The 24,218-nt window shown below is 32.9% G+C and overlaps 1 long non-coding RNA gene across 1 annotated transcript in view; it reads right to left on the bottom strand.

The window, feature by feature from the left end:
* Nucleotides 1-9,410: 9,410 nt before the first annotated feature.
* LOC143054957 (uncharacterized) overlaps nucleotides 9,411-24,218 on the bottom strand; it is a 38,782-nt gene continuing 23,974 nt past the window's right edge. Inside the window, exons 3-7 of the long non-coding RNA XR_012971896.1 lie at nucleotides 23,305-23,366; nucleotides 22,210-22,258; nucleotides 13,138-13,188; nucleotides 9,676-9,758; nucleotides 9,411-9,434 (exon numbers count right to left, since the gene is read on the bottom strand). This is a non-coding gene — a long non-coding RNA (uncharacterized LOC143054957). The remainder of the gene's footprint in view (nucleotides 9,435-9,675; nucleotides 9,759-13,137; nucleotides 13,189-22,209; nucleotides 22,259-23,304; nucleotides 23,367-24,218) is intronic.

Here is a 24,218-nt window from a genome sequence, read left to right as displayed (position 1 = left end):
GGGGCGAAAGATACCAGAGGAACAGTCGAACTCATAAATCGAAAATAAACTGACAACACCATGACATGAAATATACAAATTAAAGTACACAAAAAAACAGCATAGAAAAACAAACAAAGTCTGAGCAAAACGAATCCTAACCAAAAACTATTATCTCAGGTGCTCTAGAAGGGTAAGCAGATACTGCTCCACATGTCCAACAGTGGCACCGTCGGGTTGCTCATGTTTTTACAAACCCGATAACTAGCTTTTTACAGTAAGTCAAATTCATGAAAAGGGAAGGGGATTGTAGTTATGACGTGAGAAACATATCCGATATCATCTGTGAAACGGTTATTCCATAACGGTCAACCAACTATATACTATGGTAACAATTGTGTATACACTGGAGTTGTAAAAACAAATCCTTCAACCAGGAAAGCCAAAGAATTGATGCCTTTTCTTGTGAAGCCATGCATACATTATTAGCAGGAACAGCAAAAAGACTGGTGTTGTTCATTGGTGTCATAGTTTTCTAGGAAGGCATTGGTTTAACCTCTCCAGTCACTCACTAAGAAGTGTTACAATTAAATTCATAAGCAACACATAAATAGTTACATGAAAGGTATAGCCAATGTTTGAAAAATGCTGAAACGAGAAATGGAAACTACATATTATATACATATATATATGCGAGTAAATATTTTACACTTCACAAATTTAACATTGATGTGGCGTGGTCAACTACATCAAAGATTTGATGGTCAATTATACTTAATTTGTTGAATGATCTTGCATCTTGATTATTAAATGTGACAGTTTGTACGGTACATGAGTTGCACAGTAGAAATGTAATAACATTTGGACGTTTATCAAAGCAAGGTTTAATCTAATTTAGCTTTAAGGACAGCGGTTCATAGCACGATTTTGTAAGAAACTTTTTGTATTGATCACTTATATTGGTGTAGTAGCTTGAAGTAACAATTAAGTTGCGATATAGATTGTAATGAAGTAACATGTTGTTTTATAGAGTTGGAACTAAGTAACGTTTTGTATTGGAATTTATAACTGTGAACCTGGGTTGTGAACCTTTTAAATATATCATATATACATGTACTTTTATATGATTAAACATGTGAACATTAAACAGACTTCGTTACTAGTATATAGACTGAAGTGAGCCTATATATACATATATGGTGAAATATTTAATAGCTATTTCCTTATGTAAACGGGCAAGAAGGATTAGATCCCAGATATATATCCAAAGTAATGACTGTCAAAAATACACAGAACAAAGACCCGTTTAGCGTTACATTTATATCACAATTACTGATTTTAAAAATATGTCATTTCCTTAGTAACATTCATATTTCCAATTTGAACACTCTTGAAATGTGCTGTTCTAATCCTTTTGCAATAAATTTATGTATAATTTGTTTGAATTACATCTTTTCTAAAAAAAACTAAAAAGCTAAACAAAAGACGGTCAAAGCTACGTTTTCTTTTTCATTGTATACATGCTAGCAGTCAGCTATTAAAATTGTAACTAACACGTAATAATATGTAGATTTATAAAAAGTTTGCCAATGAAATCTCCTTGTTTTATTGGTCATTAACAATACAGGGATGAATCTTAGTGCTATTGTTGTAACATTAAGGGGGCCTTATCACAACTATTAGTGAAATAAAGTATCTGAAGTATCTTAAAAAAAGATGGTCATAAATTACCCTGTTACAGTATTGATTTAAACAGTCTAGTGGCGGATTAAGATATTTTCATAAAGGGGGAGGGGGTTCCAGCCAAGGTTCAGTAATTCCTATATAATCAACCAAATGATTCCCACAAAAGCGGGGGGAGGGGGGTGGGGTCAGGTACCCTTTGTATCCGCCTATGGGACCCAACATGAAAAATAAGAAATGTTAATGTATAGCAAAACAATTTACGAAAAAGAAAACCCGGAAAAATATGAACCAATGAAAACTTCAATAGTCAGGCATATAAAGACTACTATAGTGTGGCCGGTTTTAACATGTGAGCGCTCAGCTTCCCCTTTTTTTTTTTACCTGGGACAGTTGTTTCCCTAAAATTTGTAAGAATAAGGCATGAATATCCAGAAGTTTCATAAGGGGGATGAGATAGGGAGGGCACTGCATGACTTCTTTAGAGATGGACGCTTCAGTACTGTTTCCCTCAATAAATCAACTAAAGTTTTTCCACAAAGCACTGGCATAGCACCCCCTCAGATTCTACCTCTTGTATGTGTACGGACTGTACGTACTACATGTTCAAGCCGACCTCCAAAAAAGAGGGAAATAGTGAAAAATGTACAAAAACAGCTAGGTTTACGTACCATAAATACATCCGACATTCTGGTTTGCTTCTGGTTTATTCAAATCAAGATAATAGAGCGTATTTTTGTCCATTTTCTTCTCCGTGAGGGGAACTCCTTCATTGATCATTCAAATTGTATACATTTATAAATGACGTCATCTAGATGGAGTGCGTGACTCCGCAGATAAATAGTCCTTTTTCTTTGACTTTTTAATAATTACCAATACCAAGTATAAACAAAACAGGTTGTTTTGTAATCAATTGCTATTATTTTAATTAAGTGTACTGGTAAAGTAACTTGTGTAAGTCAAGGCTATCCGTCTATATCCCTCCGCCTTACGTCAGAAGGTCCCTGACGTCATATAAATTTTTGTCAACAACTTCGAACCTTGTACAAATTATGATCGCCTCATTTTCCGTAATTTTAATTTGCAAACAAAACAGATAACTGTCAGGTCAATAAAGCGATCATAGTCATGGAACTTTAGAATTGGTTTTCATTTATAGATTTACAACAGTGAACGCTTTACCGGTTTGCCTTGCAAATTAACGCTTTTCTGTTTACCAACGTGAACGGGAGAAAATAAAGAGGTCAGTGGTAGGCTTTTAGTTTTTTTTAAAACTCGAAATCGGCAATAAAGTAAAACCACAACTATACTGACGCAAAGGATTTTTTTGAACACCCAGGTTCGTATGCTATCATACAGACCTGTGAAATACAACATCTGATTCAATATTTGCTGTTCTGCATACACCAGGTGCGTATGCTAGCATACATACCTGAGAAATGCAATGTATTAATTAAATGTAGACATTAGCATACACCAGGTACGTATGCTAGCATACAGGCCTGAGAAATGCAAGTTAATTTATTACAATTCAGTTTAGCATACACCAGGTGTTAAATATGCCAGATTCACGATTTCCAAGTGCTTGATAAAAGAAAAATGTGTTTTTTCCTTTATTTTTCTCTTTCTTGCATAAGATTGTCTTATGAGCAATAATTCGACCTATTTGAGTACGAAGTATGACAAATTACCGTTAATGAGAATTTCTAATTTTAGATGAGAACGTGTTTTTAACAATTTGTTTGTTTACACTGACTTTAATTACAGCCAGTATGATAGTCTATGTGTTTTATAGTAAAATTTAGCCATTCAAGTCTATAAAACTTTTTCATATTTTAAGTTTAATTTAAATAATCATATGACTTTTAACTATAGCCTTTAAATAGAATCCAACCATATCTCGTACATCATTTTAGTGATTCATTACTTAATAGTTAAACACTGGGCATATACTATAAAATATTACCGTAAGTGTTGTAACCAAGGGACTTGCACCTCTTTCTACCAGACATCTTGTGGTCTGTAGATGTCCATTCACAGCAGCCCAATGTAAAGCTGTGAATCCACTGCTCTGTAATATAACCAAATAACATGTAACTATTATGTACAATACTTTGTTATCAATATCAATAATATACAACATATCCTACAACTGACATCAAAACTTGTCTGATAAACTGGACATTGTTGTGTAATAAATATAAACAAAATATATATCACATGAATCAGTGGTCAAAACTGAATAAAATGACCAGCCACACTTGTATTTATATTCTACATTAAAAATAAATAAACATGTTTTGTTGTGAAATGTCAAAACTTCCATAAAACCTGATATCTTAAAAAAATATTTTTTTCAAGAAATGTGTAAAATAATTACATCAATGGATTCAGTAGAACAAAACAAACAAAATGAGACCCCACTTTATATGTTTATTACAAATATTTGTTCATTAACACTGTCTAATTAACAACAGGAATTAGTGTAGACTCAGTATAATAAACATTTTAATAAAATATTTTTTTCAAGAAACATGAAAAGGAGTAATATTTTCTGATTCAGAACAATAATACAAGTAAAATGAGACCCCACTTTATATAATTATTACAAATATTTGTTCATTAAACTTGTCTAATTAACAACATGATTTAGTGTAGATTAATAGTAATGTGATCAGACTAAGTAGATAACATACTGTTGTGATGTCGATCTTACATCCTCTATCAATGAGGAATCTACAGATCTCCAGGCGTCCTCTACTGGCAGCAATCATTAATGCTGTCATTCCTCTACCCTGGAATAATACAACTGACATCAAAACTTGTCTGATAAACTGGACAATGTTGTGTAATAAATATAAACAAAATATATATCACATGAATCAGTGGTCAAAACTGAATACAATGACCAGTCACACTTGTATTTATATTGTATATAAACAATAAATAAACATGCTTTGTTGTGAAATGTCAAAACTTCCATTAAACCTGATATCTTAAAAAAATATTTTTTTCAAGAAATGTGTAAAATAATTATATCAATGGATTCAGTAGAACAAAACAAGTAAAATGAGACCCCACTTTATATGATTCTTACACATATTTGTTCATTAAAACTGTCTAATTAACAACAGGGTTTAGTGTAGATTCAGTATAATTATTCATTTTAATAAAATATCTTTTTTAAGAAACATGAAAAGGAGTAATATTTTCTAATTCAGAACAATAATACGAGTAAAATGAGACCCCACTTTATATAATTATTACAAATATTTGTTCATTAAACTTGTCTAATTAACAACATGATTTAGTGTAGATTAATAGTAATGTGATCAGACTAAGTAGATAACATACATTTGTGATGTCGATCTTACATCCTCTATCAATGAGGAATCTACAGACCTCCAGGCGTCCTCTACTGGCAGCCTCCATTAATGCTGTCCATCCAGTAACCTGGAATAATACAACTGACATCAAAACTTGTCTGATAAACTGGACAATGTTGTGTAATAAATATAAACAAAATATATATCACATGAATCAGTGGTCAAAACTGAATAAAATGACCAGTCACACTTGTATTTATATTGTATATAAACAAACAATAAACAACATGTTTTTGTGTGAGATGTCAAAACTTTCATCAGAACTGTCATGTATTAATTTTTTTTTAGTTTTTTTTTAAGAAATGAATAAAATATTTATATCAATGGATTCATTAAAATTCTCTGAGTAAAATGACATCTCACTTTATATAATTCTAACAAGTATTTGTTAATATAATGATTAAATCTGTCTGATTAACATGATTCAGAATAATGATCAATTTTTTGAAAAGTAACTTTTTCAAAGAAATATGAAAAATAGTTACATTTCCTGATTTAGTACAAGGAGACAAACAAAATGAGACCCCACTTTATATGATTCTTGTCTAATTAACAATATAATTTTGTATATATTAAGGAATGTGGTCAAAGTGAAGCAATAACATACATGTGTGATATTTGTTTTACTTCTGCTGTTAAACCTTGGTGTAAAAAATGGTCTTGTAAAGAACTTTATCAACTATAATTCAAAACAAACAAAAACAATTAACGAGAGAAAAAAAATACCTTTATGCATTTTTTTTTCTCTCATTAAAACTGTTAAATTAAAAACAGATTTTGATTTAATATCGAATTCAGTATAATGATATAGATATCAGTTTCCATACAGATTTATAGATTATCGTTGGTTATCTCAACAAGATTAATTTTCTCGCTTGAGCCAGTCACGGCGAAAGCAAGAAAAGCAATCGAGTTGAGATGACCAATGATAATCTGTTTATCGCTATTTTACCTATGACAACGTTGTCAATTTCATGTCAATTTCATTAGCAACGCCACGTGGTTCCTTAGTTTCTAGCAATACATTTCCATCTCAAGTGAGTAGCATGGTATGAAAATTATCACCAAAAAATATCAAAGGAAAAATGCACAAAATAGCGATAAATATTATTATATTATTTCAGAAGTAACTTGTAGTTATGTGTTTTATACTGCTAATGTACAATCTGTTATGTTCTGGAGTAACATGTAGTTGTGTGTTTTATACTGCTGGTGTACAATCTGTTATGTTCCGAAGTAACTTGTTGTTATGTGTTTTATACTGCTTGTGTACAATCTGTTATGTTCTAAGGTAACTTGCAGTTGTATATTTTATACTGCTGATGTACAATCTGTTATGTTCTGATGTAACTTGTTATGTGTTTTATACCGCTAATGTACAATCTGTTATGTTCTGAAGTAATTTATAGTTGTGTGTTTTATATTTCTTATGTACAATTTGTTCTGTTCTGAAGTAATTTTTAGAACTTTGTTTGTTTTATACTGCTTATGTACAATCTGTTATGTTCTGAAGCAACTTGTTTTTTATTTTTTATACTTCTGTTATTATAGTTCTAAAGTAAATTGTTGTCGTGTGTTTATGTACAATATTCAACATTTTGAAGTTACTTGTAGTTTTCACTGTTTCACTGTGCTTTAATTTTAAGTTACATGTATTTCTGTGTCTTTTTTTGTTCATGTACCATAAAAGGCTGTATCTTCAAATGATTTTTCTATGAATTATTAAAATAAGGTAGTTTTGAATGTTACTATTTTACTTACATCTTGATAATTAATGTCTGCACCATTCTGTAGGCTTAATTTAAAGGCTTCTATATCTCCCTTCAAAGCAGCTGTAAGAAGTTTCTGTAAGTATAACATAGAAATTACATTTAATCGTGATAATCAATGTCTGCACCATTCTGTAGACATAATTTTAAAGCTTCTATATATATATTCCCAGCAGCTGTAGTAAGTTTCTGTAAGTAAACCGTAATAAAAATAGATTGTAATGAATGTCCTTACTGTTAAATTAGGTAATAATTATGTTTTCTTCTGTTTAGCAATGACTACATAAATCAGTAGTTTCCTTCCTTCAAATAACAGACAGAGAGGAATTCTTTTAATAACATATAATTGTTGGGATTTATGCATTTTATATTATCAAGAAAAACACCAAGAGTGCACACACTGAAATGTCTCACCTTCTTTACTATCATTGATATTATGATGATAGTCCTAAATAAAAAGCTTTATCACAACTGTCACATAAACCAATAACAACTAAACATTGACCAATGAACCATGAAAATGAGGTCAAGGCATGTACAGCTAACAATTCTTCCAAACAACAGATATAGTTGACCTATTGGTTATAGTTTAAGAAAACCAGACCAAAACACAAAAACTTAACACTGAGCAATGAACTGTGAAAATGAGGTCAAGGTCAAATAAAACCTGTGGGATTGACATATACATCATAAAATATTTCCATACAACAAATATAGTTGACATATTGCATAAAGTTTTAAATAAAAAGACCAAAACTCAAAAACTGAACTTTGACCACTGAACCATGAAAATGTGGTCATGGTCAGATGACACCTGCCAGCTAGACATGTACACCTTACAATCATTCCATACACCAAATATGGTAGACCAATTGCATACAGTATAAGAAAAACAGACCAACACACAAAACCTTACTGTAACCACTGAACCATGAAAATGAGTTCAAGGTCAGATGACACCTGCCAGTTGGACATATACACTTTACAGTCCTTCCATACACTGAATATACTAGATCTATTGCTTATAGTATCTGAGATATGGACCTGACCACCAAAACTTAACCTTGTTCACTGATTCATGAAATGAGGTCGAGGTCAAGTGAAAACTGTCTAACGGGCATGAAGACCTTGCAAGGTACACACATACCAAATATAGTAATCCTATTACTTATAATAAGAGAGAATTTAACATTACAAAATTTTTTTTTTTATTGGAAATGAGGTTAAGGATATGGACATGTGACTGACGGAAACTTCATAACATGAGGCATCTGTAACAAAATATGAAGCATCCAGGTCTTCAACCTTCTAAAACATGAAGCTTTTAAGACGTTAGCCGCCATCGAATCACTATCCCTATGTCGAGCTTTCTGCGACTTAAGTCGCAGCCTCGACAAAATTGTTAACCTTCAAAAATATTTTTTTTTATAGAATCATGGACTAGATTTGGCATATCCTTGATTTTTTCTTTCTAGTAGTATTTTTTGGACTTTGACCTTTGTTCTTTTAAAGACATGTGTTACACTTAGTCCTTCAGTTGCCCCTACTTTTGTCCTTTTTAAGACATGTAGTTGTGTTTTTCATTCACTAAGTCCTTTAATTGCCTTTTAAAGACATGTAGTTGTGTTTCCTTCACTTTGCCCCTAGATACTTTCTCATCCTTTTTCATATCAGCTAGTGGAAATCTCTCTATTAACTTAAAGAGATACATATATATAAATGTATGTAGACTGAATAAATGTAGATGTGGGATATAATAAGGCAATGAGAATGTAACCTAACAAGACAAAAAGTGTGTTGCATCAGTCAGTCTTATTCAACTCACATGAACTTAACAATGGCAAGGGGAGATAACTTCTGTATTTTATTTTTTTTCATGTACAAAAATTGTCCCAATATTTTTTTTCAAATAACTCTATAGACCTACTTAGAGTTACAAATAAACAAGGATTCTGAAAGTACTACATAAATAATACACTATCTCCCACTTTAAAAATCTCCCCCCCCCCCTTTCCCACCTCCCTCAAAAGCTGCCCATCCCCTTCTACATCATGTACATTCATACTTGAAACATATTAGCTAAATTTCTTAAACTTCATTTTTGTTTGCTTTGTTTAGTTACTGAATACTGATTCAAATGCTGTTTGTGTCACCAGTGTAATGAGTAGAAATGTTTTTGAGTTCACCTTGCTTTGTCCCAGTTTTGTATTTGTTTTTGTTTTTGGAATAAGTAGTTTGTTAGTTCACTTAGAATTCTACTAGTTTTTATCTCAAGTTATCACATACTTGTATCTAATTGTACACTTAGGCCAAATAAAAAAGTATGTATGGTTCCAGTTACATCTGAAAATAAGTTAGGGTAGGTAGGCAGGGTTTTTTTTTTATTTTATGTTTTTTTTTACATTGAGTCTATGGGAGCAACATTCTGACTTTAACAGTGCTTAATGAAAAATGACAATAAAATCTTTAGAGTAGGCTATTTTAAGCCGAAAAAGTAGGGACGGCAGGGTTACTGGAACCACACATATATTTTTGTTTGGCCTAATGGGGAACAAAACTACAAATGACAAGGAGACTATTAATTAAATCTTACCTTATTCCAACGTTCCATTATAGCCTAAAAATAGGAAAGAAGAATTATAGTCAATATATACTGTTGAGTTTTAATTGAGGTATTTGTGTTATTGCCAATAGAAACATGATCACTATGAGTGGTAAAATACTGACCTAATATTTTTATCTTCTTATTTCATTCAAATAATATATTATAGCATTGAAACAGTCATTTATCTCAACTTTTCTGCACTATTTAAAGTTTAATGAACTGAACTCAAAACCTTAAAAATCTAATCACATACCTAAATGAGGTACAAATGTATTCTACAAGCAGGGTGTGGCTTTTTCCATCGAACACCAGAACATCTATTGCACTTTCCCAGACCTAAAAATGTCAAAAGTTCTATTTACCAGCATTAAGACACACATAAAGAACAATATTAAATATCATATTGCAGCTTCTCCAAACACTGTCTATAATCAACTAGACCAGTCACATTAAATTCAATCATTTTTTTATACTGTATGTGCCTGTTGAAAGACAGGACCAATAACATAGTGGATTTAGTTTGAAGCTGTGTACCATATTTGTTTTTCCTTCATTGTTGTAGTAGGCTGTTTATTTTTCTTTTGAAATGTTTCACATTTTATCGTACCAAGGCTTTTTATAGATGATTATCATGATTATATGGAATGGGTTTTGCTCATTGTTGAAGGCTATAAGACGACCTGTAATTGTTAATATCTTTGTCCTATGGTCTAGGAATAATTGTATCATTATTAATCATATCACATCTCCTAATTATTATATGGTATGGGTTTTGCTCATTTTTGATGGCTGTTGAACGACCTATAATTGTTTATATCTTTGTCCTATGGTCTAGCAATAATTGTATCATTGTTAATCATACCACAACTCCTTATTTTGAGATCGTTTCTATAAAAAGGTCGGCATTTAAGAAACACATAAAAAATATCAAGTAACAGTTTCTTAAAACATTATCAATAATCAACTAGACCAGTCACATTAAATTCAATCATTTTTTTATACTGTATGTGCCTGTTGAAAGACAGGACCAATAACATAGTGGATTTAGTTTGAAGCTGTGTACCATATTCGTTTTTCCTTCATTGTTGTAGTAGGCTGTCGATTTTTTCTTTTGAAATGTTTCACATTTTATCATACCAACGCTTTTTATAGATGATTATATGGTATGGGTTTTGCTCCTTGTTGAAGGCTTTTGGACAAACTGTGATTGTTTATATCATTATTCTTTAGTCTAGGGATACGTGTATCATTGTTATTCTTCACATGAACTTTCATGATCATTTTCTTTATGCAATGAATTTGAATAATTTCAAACTATTGGGTAACAGGAAGAAGTTGAACAGCATTAAAAACAAGAATGTGTCCTAAGTACACGGATGCCCATTCCGCATTATAATGTTCTATGTTCAGTGGACCATGAACTGGGAGTAATCTCTAATTTGGCATTAAAATTAGAAAGATCATATCATAAAGAGCGTGTGTACCAAGTTTATAGTTGATTGGACTTTAAGTTCATCAAAAACTTTAACTTGAAGCAGGACAGACGGACCAACGGACGGAAGATCAGACGAACAGACCAAAAAACATAATGTCCATAAATGGGGCATAAAAATTGCTAACATTCTACAAATCAACATTTTCAAGCTGTTCATCAAATATAAAATCATTCCCTTCCATAGAAGCCAAGAAAAAGAAATTTTCATTGTACAATGAGTGTTGTATAATTTCAAACTATCAACCAATAGGATGTGGCTGTACGACAGATGTGAAAACAGGAAGTGGCTGTATGACAGATATGAAAACAGGAAGTGACTGAACCACAGATGTGAAAACATGAAGTGGCTGTATAACAGATATCAAAAAAGGAAGTGGATGTATGACAGATATGAGAACAGAAAGTGGATGTATGACAGATGTGAAAACAGAAAGTGGCTGTATGACAGATATGAAAACAGGAAGTGAATGTATGACAGATATGAGAACAGAAAGTGGATGTATGACAGATATGAGAACAGAAAGTGGATGTATGACAGATGTGAAAACAGGAAGTGGCTGTATGACAGATATGAAAACAGGAAGTGGATGTATGACAGATATGAAAACAGAAAGTGGATGTATGACAGATATGAAAACAGGAAGTGGATGTATGACAGATATGAAAACAGGAAGTGAATGTATGACAGATGTGAAAAACAGGAAGTGGCTGTATGACAGATATGAAAACAGGAAGTGGATGTATGACAGATATGAAAACAGAAAGTGGATGTATGACAGATGTGAAAACAGGAAGTGGCTGTATGACAGATATGAAAACAGGAAGTGGATGTATGACAGATATAAAAACAGGAAGTGGATGTATGACAGATGTGAAAACATGAAGTGGCTGTATTACAGATGTGAAAACATGAAGTGGCTGTTTGACAGATGTGAAAACATGAAGTGGCTGTATGACAGATACAAAACATGAAGTGGCTGTATGGCAGATGTGAAAACAGGAAGTGGATGTATGGCAGATGTGTAAACAGGAAGTGGCTGTATGACAGATGTGAAAACAGTAAGTGGCTGTATGACTGATGTGAAAACAGGAAGTGGCTGTATGACAGATGTTAAAACAGGAAGTGGATGTATGGCAGATATGAAAACAGGAAGTGGCTGTATGACAGATGTGAAAACAGGAAGTGGCTGTATGACAGATGTGAAAGCAGGAAGTGGCTGTATAACAGATGTTAAAACAGGAAGTGGCTGTATGACAGATGTGAAAACAGGAATGAGCTGTATGGCAGATGTGAAAACAGGAACTGGGTGTATGACAGATGTGAACACAGGAAGTATGAGAGCCGTGGTGTAGTGGTTAGTGCATAGGACTACTATCACAAAGGTTCCTGGTTCGATTCCCGTTTGGGATGGAAATTTCAGGAACTCAATTTTCGGCTCTCCCTTGACACCATTTGCGAGTATGGTCTTGAGGAAACGATGATAGTCCGTCGGACGGGGACGATAAATGGCTGACCCGTGTTAAGAGAGAGCCATATCTCTTGCACGTTAAAGACACCCTTGTAGATTTCGAAAAAGAGTAGGCTAATGCCGCTACAAGGCAGCACTCGCATCCGCAAAGTGGAAAGGGATTAATATAAGTTGCAAAACTTGTTTCCCAATCCACTATAAATAAATATGTTTAAACTAAAACTAAACACAGGAAGTGGCTGTATGGCAGATGTGAAAACAGGCAGTGGCTGTATGACATATGTGAAAACAGGAAGTGGCTGTATGACAGATGTGAAAACAGGAAGAAGCTGTATGGCAGATGTGAAAACAGGAACTGGGTGTATGACAGATGTGAAAACAGGAAGTGGCTGTATGGCAGATGTGAAAACGGGAAGTGGCTGTATGACATATGTGAAAACAGGAAGTGGCTGTATGACAGATGTGAAAACAGGAAGTGGCTGTATGGCAGATGTGAAAACAGGAACTGGGTGTATGACAGATGTGGAAACTACTTACTCAGTATTGATTTACCTCATTTTGGAGAAGCAGCAAATATTAATTTTCAAGTCTTTGGTTGAACTGTCCAGGGTTCAAACCTACCACCTCCCACACTAAAGTTGAACACAATACCACAACACCTTGAAGATCAATGAGGCGGTTTTTATGAATTGATTTGTCTTTAAAAACATATATTATAAAATACATAATAATAAGATAAATACTTATGTACCTCTGAGGTCAGTCTAATTTATAAGTAAGGTTGTACCATCATCTAAAGCATCTGTGAAAAATAAATATAAATCATATTTACTTGTGTAAGCACGATATATATAAAATAATGAAGTATGACTAAAAAATACTTCATCGTACATGTTATGAATGTTTCTTATAAACATATCAATGTGTGTGTGATGTGTGAACCATCGAAATTCGTATGATATTGTATTAAAACTGATTTTTGAGGTAGGTTTTGTTTTATTTTCTATTCTATTGCATGAATTGCAGGTTTACTGATTTCAGCAAGTCAACATGGTGACTCCTTAGTTACAAAATATCAACTTTGGATTTGACGGAAGCTTACGTAAAAAACATGTAAATAAACTAGAGGCTCTAAAGAGCCTGTGTCGCTCACCTTGGTCTATGTGCATATTAAACAAAGGACACAAATGGATTCATGACAAAATTGTATTTTGGTGATGGTGATGTGTTTGAAGTTCTTACTTTACTGAACATTCTTGCTTCTTACAATTATATCTATAATGAACCTTGCCCATTAGTAACAGAGAAAAATATTTGGTAAAAATTTACATCAATTTACCGAATTAATGAAAATTGTTAAAAATTGACTATAAAGGGCAACAACTCCTTAAGGGGTCAATTGACCATTTAGGTCATGTTGACTTATTTGTAGATCTTACTTTGCTGAACATTATTGCTGTTTACAGTTTATCTCTATCTATAATAGTATTCAAGATTATAACCAAAAACGGCAAAATTTCTTTAAAAATTAACAATTGGAGGGCAGCAAGCCAACAACCTATTGTCCAATTCATCTAAAAATTTAAGGGCAGATAGGTATTGACCTGATAAACATTTTTATCCCATGTCAAATTTCCTCAAAATGCTTTGGTTTTTGAGTTATAAGCCAAAAACTGCATTTTACCCCTATGTTCTATTTTTAGCCGTGGCGGCCATCTTGGTTGGTTGACCGGGTCACGCCACACATTTTTTAAACTTAATACCCCAAAGATGATTGTGGCCAAGTTTGGATTAATTTGGCTCAGTAGTTTCAGAGGAGAAGATTTTTGTAAAAGATTACTTAGATTTATGAAAAATGGTTAAAAATTGACTATAAAGGGCAATAACTCCTAAAGGGGTCAACTGACCATTTCGGTCATGTTGACTTATTTGTAAATCTAACTTTGCTGAACATTATTACTGTTTACAGTTTATCTCTATCTATAATAATATTCAAGATAATAACCAAAAACAGCAAAATTTCCTCAAAATTACCAATTCAGGGGCAGCAACCCAACAACAGGTTAACCGATTCATCTGAAAATTTCAGGGCAGATAGATCTTGACCTGATAAACATTTTTACCCCATGTCAGATTTCCTCTAAATGCTTTGGTTTTTGAGTTATAAGCCAAAAACTGCATTTTACCCCTATGTTCTATTTTTAGCCGTGGCGGCCATCTTGGTTGGATGACCGGGTCACGCCACACATTTTTTAAACAAGATACCCCAATGATGATTGTGGCCAAGTTTGGTTTGATTTGGGCCAGTAGTTTCAGAGGAGAAGATTTTTGTAAAAGCTAACGCCGGACGACGGACGACGGACGCCGGACGCCAAGTGATGAGAAAAGCTCACTTGGCCCTTTGGGCCAGGTGAGCTAAAAATGGCAAATGTTGGGTTTGAGAATTGAAAGAATTAAAAAGATTTTTTCAAGTGGTTATTCACGAAATAATTCATGCAAGCTACAGATTTATTAGAATGTTTGAGCTTTATCAAACAGGGAGTAAAAAAGAACAGCCCCACACACAGCATTGCCAACCTCGCTTCAGTTTTTTATCACCATATTTGTCATATTAGAATCGAAATAATTCATGGAAGCCATAGATTGTTTGAAATTTACACATGGCCTGGAGCGTGATATTCTTCAATTTTACCCCTCGCCAAGGCTCTGACTAAAATTCGAATATCACGGCCCAGGCCATGTGTAAATTTTAAACAATCTTTGGCTTCCATGAATTATTTCTTAGTTATTTCATTAACATGAATAATCCTAAATTTTAAGGCCAGATACATTAAAATGTAGACCTGTGAAGTCATATGAGGTTATTTTCTATTTGTTGACTATATATTGACCTGTACATATCTCCTATATATTGACCTGTACATATCTCCTATATATTGACCTGTACATATCTCCTATAAATTGAACTTTGCACATCTACTATATTTTGACCTGTACATATCTCCTATATATTGACCGGTACACATCTCCTATATATTGACCTGTACACATCTCCTATATATTGACCTGTATATATCTCCTATAAATTGACCGGTACACATCTCCTATATATTGACCTGTACACATCTCCTATATATTGACCTGTACACATCTCCTATATATTGACTTGTACACATCTCCTATATATTGACGTGTCCATATCTCCTATATATTGACCTGTACATATGTCCTATATATTGACCTTTCCTATATATTGACGTGTCCATATCTCCTATATATTGACCTGTACATATCTCCTATATATTGACCTGTACATATCTCCTATATATTGACCTGTACATATCTCCTATATATTGACCTTTCCTATATATTGACGTGTCCATATCTCCTATATATTGACCTGTACATATCTCCTATATATTGACCTGTCCATATCTCCTATATATTGACCTGTACACATCTCCTATATATTGACTTGTACACATCTCCTATATATTGACTTGTACACATCTCCTATATATTGACATGTACATATCTCCTATATATTGACCTGTCCATATCTCCTATATATTGACCTGTACACATCTCCTATATATTGACTTGTACACATCTCCTATATATTGACTTGTACACATCTCCTATATATTGACATGTACACATCTCCTACATATTGACATGTACATATCTCCTATATATTGACCTTTACACATCTCCAGTACATCTGTCATAGATTCAGTACCAGAATCTATGACAAACGAGATGATTTTAATTTTGAAATTATAAATTTCCCTCACCTTAGTAGCAATATATCGGCATAAAGGGACAACCCGTGGTAAAATCTAGATATATTCGAGCCCCCATGAATTATTTCGATTCTAATAGGACATATACGGCAATTCTTTTTGGATAGAAGCGCTCTAGGTGAAGGCAAATATTTGCAGTTCCCTTAAATTAACGCACTTTCAGATTGGCGTTAAAGAACGGAGCATACAGAAAAAGTGACATGCTCAAACTATTTACAGTAACGTATTTAGATAGATTTGGATGAATTTTTATAATTATTTACTTATATGTCTTTAATGCATAAAACTAGAGGCTCTAAAGAGCCTGTGTCGCTCACCTTGGTCTATGTGAATATTAAACAAAGGAAGCAGATGGATTCATGACAAAATAATGTTTTGGTGATGGTGATGTGTTTGTACATCTTACTTTACTGAACATTCTTGCTGCTTACAATTATCACTATCTATAATGAACTTGGCCAAATAGCTTCTGTTGAAAATGTTACCGGTAGTAAAAATTTACAAATTTTATGAAAATTGTTAAAAATTGACTATAAAGGACAATTACTCCTTAGGGGGTCAATAATTTATTCTTACATACTTTTGATTTTTTAACCCTGTATGCTTACATTGCCTATGTACTAGTATATTTTAAAATTGTTTGTATGCACATTGAACAACAAATGTATGTGACGTATAAAAAAAGTTCTGACGTCAGACACTCAAATCAATCAATGTGTTCGTAGATAGTAGATGTTTTTGTGTTCTGTTAAATTGTTCCTAATAAAAATTTTATACGATGATGACTGATGTACCCATATTTTGACCTTTTTTTATTAATTGTGACTGTTTATTTAACGCATCATGTAAATATAACGGAATTTGATGAGACTGTTATTAAAGTGAGAGGGTTAGCGCTATAGAACCAGGTTTAATCCACCATTTTCTACATTTGAAAATGCCTGTACCAAGTTAGGAATATGACAGTTCTTGTCCATTCGTTTTTGATGCGTTTTGCTATTTGATTTTGCCATGTGATTATGGACTTTCCGAATTGATTTTCCTCTGAGTTCAGTATTTTTGTGATTTTTCTTTCTCCTATATATTGACCTGTACATATCTCCGATATATTGACCTTTCCTAGATATTGACCTTAACACATCTCCTATATATAGACCTGTACACATCTCCTATAAATTGACCTGTACACATCTCCTATAAATGGACCCGTACACATCTCCTATATATTGACCTTTATACATCTCCTATATATTGACCTGTACACATCTCCTATATATTGACCTGTACACATCTCCTATATGTTGACCTCTAAACATCTCTTATATATTGACCTTTACACATCTCCATTCTTGCTGTGTTGGCAGAGCTCCAGATAAGCTGCGTAATTGCGTGATCACGCAATACAAATAATAGAAAACCCAATGCAATTGTCCATTGCAGGGTTCAATAACCCAATTAATTCAAAGGAAAACCCAATTATATGCCAAAACCATGAGTTCTCAACCCTTTTGTTTGCTACCGTTTGCGTTATTTACCCTTATCTGTTTTCACTTGTTGCGTAAATCTATTTTTATTGTTATAATTGGAAATGTCCTTTCATTCTAAAAATAGTTCCCTGCATCAAGTAGCTGAAATGGGTCCCTGTTGGAATTTTCCCTTGCTCAAAAGGTACATGTGTTTTTGAAATCATTTCGATCTTCTCGGCGTTTATCCAATTAGCGTATGTCATGTTGTCATATTTTTGCATGAACCCCCTGAGGGGTTCATGCTTATATATTGGTGAGTTTTGGATTGTGTCTATGGGCCACTCGATATCTCTCAGCCGGAAGTCAGAATAAGTTTCTCGGAACGTCTCGAAATTTTTCGGTCATTTATACAGATCTAAACAGGTTGTTATCTACGTCTTTTATATGGTCCCTTGATGGCCCTTGACGAAGCAATTATATTTGTTTTAAAACGACCACTGTATACTGTGTGTATATCTGGGTCAATTATAACGTTGTCTCGAAAATATGTAAACTAATTATGTTTGAAGATTTAACCACGGGATACTGACAGTGCATTTCATCATAGTCTTACGTGGAGAACATTCTGGTTATACTATTTATATTAGATCAGAAAACAGAAAGATGATATTCTAATCAAACTTATTTAATTCAATCGGAATGAAAGAAATATCTACCAAATTAATATACTGTATTTATGTTTCTGAAGAAACTAACAATGATTGAAATCAGAATATTTTCAGAGCTACAATTAAGGAATAAATATTTTATATGACTAGATACTCGGCTTTGATATTTTTAAATATTTATTTGTAAAGGAAACATACAAATAAGATTTAAATAAATTCTTGAATCCTACAAAAAAAATGTTTACAAACAATAATTATTATATTTCTACGTTTATTATTTCATCCCGTTTTAGTATTTAATAGGTTTTATTAGTATTTTTTTTTTTGTATTGTAATATATCCATAAAACGAAAAGTAAGATGAATTTATTAAATATTTAAATTTTAAACGGTCGTAAATAAAAATACTTGTGTATTCTCAATAATAGATTACATAAAGCATTATTTCAAATCTTTGCAGCTCACAACAACCGTAAAAAATAATTTACAATAATCACAACAAAATTTAATTACAACCATAATGTTGATTATTTTATACTGTTTTAGTATGGATTAAGTAGTCTTTGCTTATATTTTGTATAGTAATATATTCACATATATAGTGGAATGTTATGATTTAGATTCATTCGATAAATACAATGTCCATCCGCAAATATTTGACGTTCGTGTTTATTGATATTATATAGTATATATCTAAAAAAAAAAATTGGAAAAGATTACTAACAGGAACGTTAGTTTATTGTAAAATTGTGATTCAATTTATCAAAGTTTAACATTATAGCATCTACATATTTTTACTATGGTACGGTTTTAAAAAATGTGTTCATTGTGTTGAACAACTAGTCTACACGTCTTGATTCTTTCCCTTTATAGATCACATGTCAAAGGCCAATGTCAATGAATCCGAAGTCAAAACATTCAATGTAGGCCGTTTTACATTCGAATTCAACTATGTTTCTCACTTTAAATATTCATTTTGAGCTCAAAAACGAACTTCAAAATTTGATATCGGACAAAATTGGGTTTTTTGGAGGGGTGGGCTTACCTTCAAGGTCTGAATCACGGAGTTCAGAGGACTGAAACCTTGACAAATACCGTTAACCTAAAGGCACATAACGACTGGTCGTGTCTATTATCAAAATACGCCGAGGAAATGACTACTTCCGGTTGCAAGTCCAGTTAAAGTTCAAAATTGGAAAAATTCCGAAATTTGGTGAATTTTGGTGCAAATGACCTTCTTTACACTGATGAACCCAGATCAGTTTCACTCCGACCTAACAACTGTTGTGATAAAAGTGTTCACTGGTGTACACGCTACATGTAAACTACAGATGGATGCATCTATTAGCATCTCTCGGACTTACAGGTCGAGAAAAAGAACGAAAAAAGGTCAAAATTGACGCTTTTTGTGCCCGAGGACCAACTTTGGGGCAAATTCCCGCCAAAAAAATTCCGCCTCCTCACCCCGACCACCCCACCCCGTGATCACCTATTTTAGATTTATTGTAATCAGTATGCATCAGCATCAGGCTACAGCTCATTTGCATATCATTTGCATATTCTTGCAAATACTCGAAATTTAGACAATTTCTGAAAACAACTCAGCATGGTAAGGGTTAAGATATGTGATAACGCAAATGCGTATTCTTTTCCTTAGTATCAGTGAGATGCTTTCTATTTACTATTTCGTGCGCTAAACTTGCATGCAATACTATTAAGTTCGCTCGTGAAAGCTTATTTTCGTTTTTGTTATCTAAATTCAGAACACGGCAGAAAGAGTTTTACATGTGACTTCCAAGCACGGTCATCATAACTAACGATATTCTGACCTCGAGATGTTTCTCTTTTGTTTCTTTTTTGAGTCACTGTCCTATTATAAACTTTGACATTTTCGAAACGTTAAGGATTGTCTACCCAAAGAATAGATTCCTTAACTTTGCAATGTATTTAGCCTTTTAACTTTTTTCATTAGAGCGTCACTGATGCTTTTTTTGCAGACTTAACTCGTGTCTGGTGTACATCATTTTAATTCTGGTATATTTTTATAACTACATACCTTTTTATATAAATTGGTTATTTTGAAAGTGTATACAGGTAGTCATAAACTTCTGAACTAAGAAATTCTTCAGCAAAACTAAGTTTCCCTGTATAATGTTTGAATTGATTTTAAAAGTAAAATCAGGAAATCCTTAAAATTTGAGATGTTTTATGAGACCAAAATAAGTCTCTTCACAAGAGGTCCCAATCAATTGCATGTCACAGGTTTCACCGCATAAAACATCTACCATGAGTAAAGACAGCTTCAAATATGAGCTGGTCATAAAGGCATTCATGTAGGAAACAAAATATAAAGATATGATATATAAAATAAATGCATCCAGAATTCCAGGTTATAAAGCAAAATTTATACTGTGATAGGTTTGTGCAATTTGCATAAGTCATCCGGTTAGGAGAAATGACAATTTGCCGAATGCTTATAATTGGGAAAATTATGCACATTCCCAGGTAATAAATAAAATAATTGAGCTTCAAAATGACTATTCAAATCGGCCCATTCAAATAAAAGCTGTAAACATATACTTTCAACTAGCATCTTCTATTTACAGTCAGTTATTTCAATACAAAAGCAAACACAAATTCAGCAACGATCTTTTGGTGACACGGTAGTCAGCGGTCGTAGGTTCATGTATTGCTTTTCTTTTTTTAAAGAAAGCAACTTGTTTTTGAATTGCTCGAGATTTATCATAACATACATCGAATTAAAACGAAAGTGAATGTCGGATAAAAATATTGATTAGAAACATGTTTTCAGCTTCTTTTGAATAACAGTGAGGGAAAGATATGATGATAACAACACTAAGCCAGTATTTTTAGGAAGCGTCCGTCGAACGCATGGGCGTGTTTGCGTACCTTAACGAGACATTGCTAATAAACACGGGACTTCGTCAAAAACTGAATCAGTTGCCGTCAGAAAATGTGAAAGGCCAAATGATATCAAATATGAAATGATATGTAATTGGAAACCAAAAGTTCTAATAAGGGATAACTTAACCCAGATTTATGTAAATTGAATAAAACAAAAACATTCAAGTATAATTAGAGTTTAAATTAATATACTATATTTTTTCGTTTTACGGTTAATGAGTGAATACACACACAGACTTTCCTCTCAGAATTTTTATATAAAGGTATATAAGAGAAAAAAAGATCTGAGACGAGTGCCTTGGAATACACATGTCCGTTATTTACAGTTTTCACAAGTTGTGAGAAAATACAAAACTGGCAGAAAGTTTGAAACGGGACACAAATTAAACCTACAATTGCTCGTCAGTGAATTAAGAAAATAAAACAGCTATAGCACATATTATTCAAAGAAAGAAACATATTTAAAATGGAAAAAATTCCGGGGTTGATATTGCCTAAATATTTAATAGTGTGTTGATGAAAAAACCCAATACATTAAGGAGCTTGGTGGTGAAAACCCCAATCTGTATTAACTTGAGGGGTGAATTGGAATTGATAATGCAATTAAAAATCTGTATCACCCAATTACACAAGAAAATGGTGGGTAAAAACCCCAATTTGTGAATTCTTATCTGGAGCTCTGGTGTTGGGTTGCTGTCTCATTGACATTTATCTCACTTTATTTTTCTTTAGCACAAGTTCAATACTTAAGTTCAGCTAATCTACTTTGAAGTCAAATAACATTGTTATGATGTCATGTGTCTTGTTTACTATAAAAACATTGGAGTTATGGTATTTTGAATGTAAAAACTATATGTTGATTATCTCCCCTTATAGAGTTTGAATATTTTACATTGGAAATTAATTTTCAATAGTAAATGATCCTATATCATGTATATATTTCACATATAATGTACACTTACCTATAATAACAACTTGACTGGACAAGGATCACATTGACTGGTCAGAGATCTAATAAATACAAATAATAGAAGTTTAAAATAAAAACATGACTAAGAAAGAAAAAAGACAAACAACAGTACACAAAACACAAAATTAACAAGAATGTGTCCATAGTACACAGATGCCCCACTCACACTATCATTTTCTGTGTTTAGTGGACCGTAAATATGGGATAAAAACTCTAATTTTGCATTTAAATTAGAAAGATCACAGGGAACATGTATACTAAGTTACAAGTTGATATAAGACTTCAACTTCATCAAAAACTACCTTGACCAAACACTTTTAACCTGAAATTTGCACTATCATTTTCTATGTTCAGTGATCCGTGAAATTGGGGTCAAAATTCTAATTTGGCATTAAAATTAGAAAGTTCATATCATAGAGCACATGTGAACTAAGTTTCAAGTTGATTGGACTTCAACTTCATTAAAAACTACCTTGATCAAAAACTTTAACCTGAACGGATGGACTGAAGGATAGACGGAAGGATGCACAGACCAGAAAACATAATGCCCCTCTACTGTCGTAGGTGGGGCATAACAATTAAAGACTTGGCAACAGGGAATCCATCAAAAGTTGAGGGCTGTATAGGAGCTCCACATGTGACACTTATGTTGCTCAATAATAAGTACAAAGTTTACATTGGTTGAATACAATGTTGGCCTCTTTCATTGATTGACATTAACATCTAATCTTTCATTCCTACACCACAAGTGACTCGTTAAAAACTCTTATTATTTAAGCAACTCACAATGTAATGAGTGCAATGTTTTGTTTAGTTTGGACTCCCAAATGCAATTAATTTTGTAATTATGTCATGTTATTTTTTGTTTCCAATTTATTTAACAAGTAGATGAGTGCAAAATGTTAATCTTGTTTAAAAAGAATTAAAATCAAAGTGAAGAAAATCACTCATGGAAAGATTGGAAGAGTAGCTTGAATAATTTCAAATCACATTTAGATATGGTGCGGACAAAATCTATTTCTGAATTTCATTTGATAAAATAAATAACCAAACATTCCAAAACAATTTGACTATAATGTTCACTTACCATTTCTAAGTAATACATTGACTGGACTTGAATCAAATAAAAATGGACAGTAGATCTTTAAACTGAAAATATAAAATAGCTCAAATTCAGTTTCAGATAAATATCAGTTGAATCATTTCTGAACATGTATATACTTGTTTAGCTTGTGACAAGTAACTTGTCGTGTAGATTGCGTTGTTAACTTTTTTTTCCTACTTATAAAAACAACTTTATAAAAGAAATAATTGTAACAGGATGCTGTTACGAAGTCTCCCAAACAAAGTGCTCAAAATTAGTCATTCCCACGGTCGCCTGACATTATGCAAAGTCCAATACAAATTTGTCTGGTCTAGTAAAGTGATATGTGCAAGTGACGTCTAGGTATTACACCTGTATGTCATTCAAATCTTCTTGAAATCATGTACAGCAATATTCATGATTCAGGGGTGGGGATCTAGACAGTTTACAAGTTCTCAAACAGGCAGGAGATAGGGGTAAGAGTGACCCTAGGGGACTAGCCTTTTATTTCATCGGATTTGTTTTATTATCCAATACACGAATATATATGGTTAAGGGTAGGGGATCACAACCATATACAAATTTTCAAAAAGAAGGCGGTGGGGTCACCTCTGTGGACTTCTTCTATATTTCATTTGATTTATTGTATTGTCCCATACAAAAATATATATGGTTAAAGGGTGGAGATCTCAACCGTTTACCAGTTCTCAAACAACAAGGGGGTGTGAGTGACACCTGGGGACTGGCCTTCTATTTTATTTGATTTGTTTTATTGTCCAGTACAATGATATATATGGTTAAGGGTAGGGGATCTTGACCATTTCCAAGTTCTCAAACAAGAGGGGTGGGGTGGGGCTGACCCAAAGGGACTCCCATTTTATTTTATTTGATTTGTTTTGTTGCCCCATACAAAAAAA

The sequence above is a fragment of the Mytilus galloprovincialis genome, chromosome 12 (assembly GCF_965363235.1).
Source record: "Mytilus galloprovincialis chromosome 12, xbMytGall1.hap1.1, whole genome shotgun sequence".
In the NCBI taxonomy this organism is placed as follows: Eukaryota; Metazoa; Mollusca; class Bivalvia; order Mytilida; family Mytilidae; genus Mytilus; species Mytilus galloprovincialis.
The sequence above is the reverse complement of the archived record's forward strand: the minus strand, read 5'-3'. Positions and strand labels throughout refer to the sequence as shown.